This window comes from Artemia sp. Qi Xiang Cuo, chromosome 1 (assembly GCF_049724085.1).
Source record: "Artemia sp. Qi Xiang Cuo chromosome 1, ASM4972408v1, whole genome shotgun sequence".
Classification (NCBI taxonomy): Eukaryota; Metazoa; Arthropoda; class Branchiopoda; order Anostraca; family Artemiidae; genus Artemia; species Artemia sp. Qi Xiang Cuo.
The window spans coordinates 20,715,463-20,723,457 of record NC_142794.1 but is presented as its reverse complement, the minus strand read 5'-3'; positions in this window follow the sequence as shown (position 1 = coordinate 20,723,457).

Sequence of the window (7,995 nt, the reverse complement as noted above, 5' to 3'; positions counted from 1 at the left end):
AAGTTCTGGAAATTACATCTTTGAGCAGGACACTCCCCTCACAGTCTTCAGGGCAAGGATTATAAGTTATGCCCTGGAGGCATATAAGTTTTTATTGAAATTTTTGTCGTAGAAACTTGAAAACGGGCTCATTCGAATGGAAATTCAAAGGTCTAGTGCACTTGGTAATAGTCGAAAGTGATTTGAGGGCAAATAAACCTCCTCTCACACCTACCTTTTCCCCAAAAACATGCAATCAAAATTGTTCAACGTAGTTGAAAGTTCTGGAAATTAGGTCGTTGAGGATGACAAACACCCCAAACCCCTCAGGGCAAGGGTTGTAAGTTATGTCCTGGGAGCATATAAGGTTCTTATAGAAAGCTTTGTCGTATAAACTTCAAAAAGGGCTCATTCCATTAGAAATTCAAAGGGCTAGTGCACTTTTTAATTGACGAAAGTGATTGGAGAGCAACTAATCCTTCTCGCACGCCCACCTTTTCCCCAAGCACATCCAATCAAAATTTTAGAGATAGCCATTTTGTTCAACATAGTTGATAATTCTAGAAACTAGGTATTTGACGATGACCCCCTCCCCCCCCCACAGCCCACCGGAACTGGGGTGTAAGTAATGTAATGGGAGCATATAAGGTTTTTATAGAAAGCGTTGTCGTAGGAACTTCAAAAAGGGCTCATTCGATTGGAAATTGAAATGGCTAGTGCTCATTTAATAGTCGACAGTGATTGGAAGGCAACTAACGCCCCTTCCAAGCCCACCATTTCCCCAAACACATCCAATCAAAATTTTGAGACCTTTGAGCAGGACACTCCCCCTATAGTCTTCAGGGTAAGGGTTATAAGTTATGCCCTGGGGGTATATAAGTTTTTATTGAAATCTTTGTTGTAGAAACTTGAATAAGGGCTCATCAATTGGAAAATCAAATGGCTATTGTAATTTTTAATAGTCTATTTTGATTGGAGGGCAACTAACCCCCCTCTCACGCCCACCATTTCCCAAACACATAATTTTGAGATAGCCATTTTGTTCAACGTAGATGAAATTTCTGGAAGTTATATCTTTGAGCAGGACACTCCCCCCACAGTCTTTAGGGCAAGTGTTATAACTTATGCCCTGGGGGCATATAAGGTTTTATTGAAAGCTTTGTCGTATAAACTTGAATAAGGGCTCATCGATTGGAAAATCAAATGGCTAGTGCACTTTTTATTGGTCTATTGTGATTAGAGGGCAACTAACCCCCCTCTCACGCCTACTTTTTCCCCAAAAACATACAAACAAAATTGTTTAACGTAGTTGAAAGTTCTGGAAATTAGGTCGTTTAGGATGACAAACACCCCAAACCCCTCAGGGCAAGGGTTGTAAGTTATGTCCTGGGAGCATATAAGCTTGTTAGAGAAAGCTTTATCGTAGAAATTTCAAAAAGGGCTCATTCGATGGGAAATTCAAAGGGCTAGCGCCCTTTTTAATAGTCGAAAGTGATTGGAGGGCAGCTAACCCTTCTCTCAAGCCCACCTTTTCCCCAAACACTTCCAATCAAAATTTTGAGATAGCCATGTTGTTCAACGTAGTTGATACTTCTAGAAACTAGGTCTTTGACGATGAACTCCCCACCACAGCCCTCAGGGCATGGGTTGTAAGTAATGTCATGGGAGCATATAAGGTTTTTACAGAAAGCGTTGTCGTAGAAACTTCAAAAAGGGCTCATTCGATTGGAAATTGGAATGGATAGTACTCTTTTTAATAGTCGAAAGCGATTGGAAGGCAACTAACACCCCTTCAAAGCCCACCATTTCCCCAAACAAATCCAATCAAAATTTTGAGACCTTTGAGCAGGAAACTCCCCCAGAGTCTTCAGGGCAAGGGTTATAAGTTATGCATTGGGGGCATATAAGTTTTTATTGAAATCTTTGTCGTAGAAACTTGAAAAACGGCTCATCGATTGGAAAATCAAATTGCTAGTGCAATTTTTAATAGTCTATTGTGATTGGAGGGCAACTAACCCCCCTCTCACGCCCACCATTTCCCAAACACATAGTTTTGAGATAGCCATTTTGTTCAACGTAGATGAAAGTTCTGGAAGTAATATCTTTGAGCAGGACACTCCCTCCACAGTCTTCAGGGCGAATAACCACTCGGCTGCACTTGGTTTTTCATTGTTAGATTTTTTAAAATCAGATACAAATCTATAAATATGCAAGTCAAATCTATGAAACAGTCTTCACTGGAATAAATTTAAAAATGTACGTTTTCAGAGAGCGGTTGTTTCGGCTAAAATTGTTCATAGTAACCGGTCTTAATACACACATCAACATTTTCCGTCTCGAAAAATTTAAATATAAGGTGACTGAAGGGTAAGATCCTTTATGTGGTATAAATACCATTTCTAGGAAAAGAAATCCCTTTTCGATCTAACAATATTTACTCTCGGTTTATTTTTCTTCTTTGACAAGAGTTATGTTTTACGCTTCTGACCTGAGTTGAGACTGATAAGTGATGAGGTGTTTCTTGCCCTTTTTAAACTTTCTCCGCTATGTCGTGATTTCAATCGATCGTCGAGGACTCGCGCACCCGACTTAATATTTTTTTTAAACGCTTTCTTCAAAATCCTTCCCAGAACCACAATCGTGTAGTGTAGAGGACGCAAAATCCGCAGCTACTGGTGCAATATATTTTTTCACCAGGGGTAATACCAAGCGACACAACTTAGCAAACCAATTGCCGAGACTCTAGACGGACATTGACGAACGACCCCTGTAATAGTCCATTTCATGACCCAATTGTCGTGGTCTAAGATTAGCAACATAGCAGTCAATATCTGGACAAACAAAGGTATTTTTTCTATTAGCTATCTCACTGAATGAGTCAAAAATGACATTTAATCACAGCCAAACCTTTTGTTATTCCTGAGGGATCGCCCAATACACTTCTTAATATTAACTGATTGACTGTAATATATTGAAGGCGCTTTATATTGTAGTTGTGAATGTGTTCATGAGTAGCTTTTCGTTCATGAACCCGCAGGGGGGGGGGCATTGATGATTACCGAGTCCCAATTTCTCAACATAGGATGCATAAGGAAATATACAATTGTCTGATGAGAGTACGGGTTGAAGAGTCTGCAAATATAACACGTTCCATCCCACTGGTGCTTCCAGCGCTTCTGCTATTGATTATATTCTTTTTAAAATCAAGATCATCTCTCAGATTATATTTGAGATGAACCATTTCATTCTAGATGGGAGAACTAATGTAAGCCCTACCCTGTTACAATGGATAGTTAAAGCGGAATGCATCATTCTTACGAGCAGAGATTTTTTTATTGACTGCACGACAAAAATAAGTCATACTACCATATTCTATGTATGGTAATGTGGCAAAGGGGTATTCAGCCGAATTAATTGATTCTATCCAATCCTCGGTTACGAGTTGACAATCACGTGGTCTAACTTTTATATCACATGTACGGTTCTTTCTCAGGAATTCATATGTATTTTTAGAATACAATCAACAAGAGCAATTCATACCTTGACTTGAATTTGATGGCGGGGGAGAGTTTGGTCCGAAATTTCTTACTTAATTCAAATCATCATAGAGGGGTCAGAGACGTTGGACATAAATGTCAGATAAAAATCATACGGCATTGTGAACGTCTTCAGCGGCAATCCAAGAATCAAGATCAGAGGTGTATCCTAGTCAACGAACAAGTAACTGTCTCTTACCCTTCCGAGTTAGACTCTTTAATATCTTTTGAATATCATGCATCTATTATTTTTAACTTTTGGTAATTCACACTCGTGGAAACTGCCAAGAATCTTTTCATCTTTTATATCACGTAGACGATATGTTACAGGCTTAGTGTCTAAGACTTTTGATACTTTATAAAGTTCTGTAGACCACAAGTAATTCCCCTTTTCAAAAATATTACTTGTTCGATTGATTCAAACTGTGTCACCAACATTAAATTTCTTCTTTTTCACATGCCTCCCTTCACTGAAATATATTTTGCGAAAAATGCCAAGAGTATTGTTACCATGATGAACATCAAGAGGACTTTGATTGGACAGGGGTCGATGAGGACGATGATTATAAATCAACATGATTTTATCTAAATCTTGAGTAAAAGCAGCAATATTTTTCATTGTACAATATCCCGAAATTAAAAGTCTGTTCTTATCAAACTTTCGGCCAATGTCCTCTTCATCAAACTATGACTGCGATAGAATATTGTATTATATTTCAATAAAACCTTTTTGCATCTGGATCAATAAATTCACTTCCCCGATCCGTTTGAATTTTTCTATATGAATCTTGTTTAAAGATAGATTCAAGGGCTTTTTAGACTTTAGACTTTTTTTAACGCAAACGTGGTGTGAAGCGTCCACTACCCTTTTGCATACATAGGTGATGAACTGATATTAAGACGCTTTTGTTTGATACCTTTTAAATCATAACCCCCGCTTGGTGTGCTAGAATTTTCAAAACGACTTAAAAACATCTTTTGACATTTCTCCATATCTCCTTATTCGTTTTAAAATATATTTATTCCCAAGAAGAATTTTTGTAAAGTTTGATGACTTTAAAAATTTATAAAAATGAATATCAAATGATTTAACTTCTTTACGATTTGCAATCAAATCTGATGCCAAATCAATTAAATTTCAAATCTTGCCGTGGATTCTAACTTCATTCTTTCTGCCATCAAATTGTACATGTTTATTTTCAGTTAGATAGGTTAGGAGTCTTTTACTTTGCTCACGATATGAACGAGACATTAGGTCTACAACATTTGATAAAACTTTAGATAATTCTTCTTCCTGTTTTGGCGCTTTCAAAGTTTCAGAACTATGAGGTTCAGGTTGATCAAAGAAATTTAATTTGAGTGGTGTTTCACGGTAGAGTTTATGCCTATTGACGCGTCGAAGGGCATTTTGAAGCAAAATTGACTTTTCATCGTCGGCAATTGTCTCATTGTTAATAAATTTATCAAGATTATCTTCAAAGTGCTCTTTTGGTGAAAGATCGAGCTCTATTGGCGTCATTGTGTATGGTTTAGTCGTTTAGAGAATAGTATTTACAATTCTCGTGATTATTGGCAGTAACAATGATAAGAAACTACCATCCGCTTGAACAAGCCGTTTTCTTTTGAAATTTTTTTCTTTCTTTTTGCAACCTAGGGCACGTACAAGTGAACGATGTTGCTTTTTCCGTTACTTAACTACTTTTGGCAGTTGAACAACGCCTTCAGCTAAATTTAAACAATGCTCTGATAGGAAATTAATGCATTCATTGTCAATGCCATGTTTGAGTATAGCCTTCCTAAGCCGGGTTTTTGAATTACCTTGGAAAGAAAATAAATGTCTATTTTCATATAGTTTATTTCAGTTTCATGACGGCACCTAATGACCTTTTTTACTAGTCACGGGTTGATATACAGTAATTTCATTGCCAAACATATCTGTGACCACACGTAACTCTTCAGGTGTGTTTTGATTGAGATCCAATAGAATGTAACCATAGGGTTTATTCGTATTTTGATTGTATGCCGAGAGTAAAAATTTCGGTTCGCCGGGATATATTTGCTTGTTAAAAAAGATATGAGAACTTGAATCACAAAAACCCTGTAGATGATATAGAAAGTACAGTTCAATGCGGATGTTCTCATGCATTTGCAATGATGAAAGAGATTATGGAGAACAACGGTTACGGAATTATTTTTTTGATGAGACCTGACCGTGAATAACTGTAACATCTCCTGAAACCATTCTTCAGTGGATTCAGGTAAATCTTTAATAATCAACCACGAGTTTCGTTCATTAATATCAAACACGTCAAGTCCCCGTATGAATTTTATGCTTGGTGTAATAGACTTTATTTTATCATAGGAGTCTTACCACAAACTATAGCAACAGTAGATGTTTTTTGGATTTTTAAAAATATTTTATCACGATTTTGAATTTTTTTTGCTAAAAATATTGTTTTGCCCGACATTGAAGGTCTGCAAAGAAATGATCTGAATGGAGTTTTAAATTGGTACACATTGCTCCTCTTGCTGTCAAAATACAACTGATTGAACCTAACCTCGATCTGTTGAATAAATACTAAACGTGACAAGAAATATAATACATGTTTTTTTTAACGGATTTTCATACATTCGGATTTTAAAAATAACAACCTCTTCGCGGCCTGGCGCTTCACTAGCCCCGGGTAAATGGACTTGTCCCAGTTGGCGTAGTTCATTCCAGAGCTAATGTGCGTACTATTTTACGAATCTTCTAACAGATTCTCAGTTTTAACTTTTAACAGGAGTGAATCAGTGTCTCCATAATACACTTGAAGTTGTCCCTGCCCCGGAAATTGGAGCTTACACACATTGTAATAAATATCCGACATGAGTTTCTTATATTGCTGCTTCTACTAGCAGCAGTATTTTTTTCAAAATTACATTTCTTTTTCCCTGTGTAAAAGGAGATTATTGAAATTTATTATCGTGAACAATGGGAAATTCGGGTCTGCAATGATATGGGCACGTTCTTTTGGGTCGGTCACAACGACACCTATGGCGCACACTCTCGCACGTCCTACTGAAGGCTGAATTTAAAACAAGTTTAAAGACATCCGCATTGAACTTTACTTTCTATATCATCTACAGGGTTTTTGTGATTCAAGTTCTCATATCTTTTTTAACAAGCAAATATATCCCGGCGAACCGAAATTTTTACTCTCGGCATACAATCAAAATACGAATAAACCCTATGGTTACATTCTATTGGATCTCAATCAAAACACACATGAAGAGTTACGTGTGGTCACAGATATTTTTGGCAATGAAATTACTGTATATCCATCCGTGAATAGTAAAAAAGATCATTAGGTGCCGTCATGAAACTGAAATAAACTATATGAAAATAGACATTTATTTTCTTTCCAAGGTAATTCAAAAACCCGGCTTAGGAAGGCTATACTCAAACATGGCATTGACAATGAATGCATTAATTTCCTATCAGAGCATTGTTTAAATTTAGCTGAAGGCGTTGTTCAACTGCCAAAAGTAGTTCAAGTAACGGCAAAAGCAACATCGTTCACTTGTACCTGAACCTCATAGTTCTGAAACTTTCGAGAGCGCCAAAGCAGCAAGAGGAACTATCTAAAGTTTTGATCAGGTGTTGTAGTACCTGAATGTCTCGTTCATATCGTGAGCAAAGTAAAAGACTCCTAACCTATCTAACTGAAAATAAACATGTACAATTTGATGGCAGAAGGAATGAAGTTAGAATCCACGGCAAGATTTGAAATTTAATTGATTTGGCATCAGATTTGATTGCAAATCGTAAAGGAGTTAAATCATTCGATATTCATTTTTATAAATTTTCGAAGTCATCAAACTTTACAAAAATTCTTCTTGGGAATAAATATATTTTAAAACGAATAAGGAGATATGGAGAAATGTCAAAAGATGTTTTTAAGTCGTTTTGAAAATTCTAGCACACCAAGCGGGGGTTATGATTTAAAAGGTATCAAACAAAAGCGTCTTAAAATCAGTTCATCACCTATGTATGCAAAAGGGTAGTGGACGCTTCACACCACGTTTGCGTTAGAAAAAAGGCTAAAGTCTAGGAAAGCCTTGAATCTATCTTTAAACAAGATTCATATAGAAAAATTCAAACGGATCGGGGAAGTGAATTTATTGATCCAGATGCAAAAAGGTTTTATTGAAATATAATACAATATTCTATCGCAGTCATAGTTTGATGAAGAGGACATTGGCCGAAAGTTTGATAAGAACAGACTTTTAATTTCGTGATATTGTAAAATGAAAAATATTGCTGCTTTTACTCAAGATTTAGATAAAATCATGTGATGGATAATCAGCGTCATCATCGACCCCTGTCCAATCATACTACTCTTGAAGTCCATAATGGTGAAAATACACTTGACATTTTTCTTAAAATATATTCCAATGAAGGGAAGCAAGTGAGAAAGAAGAAATTTTATGTTGTTGG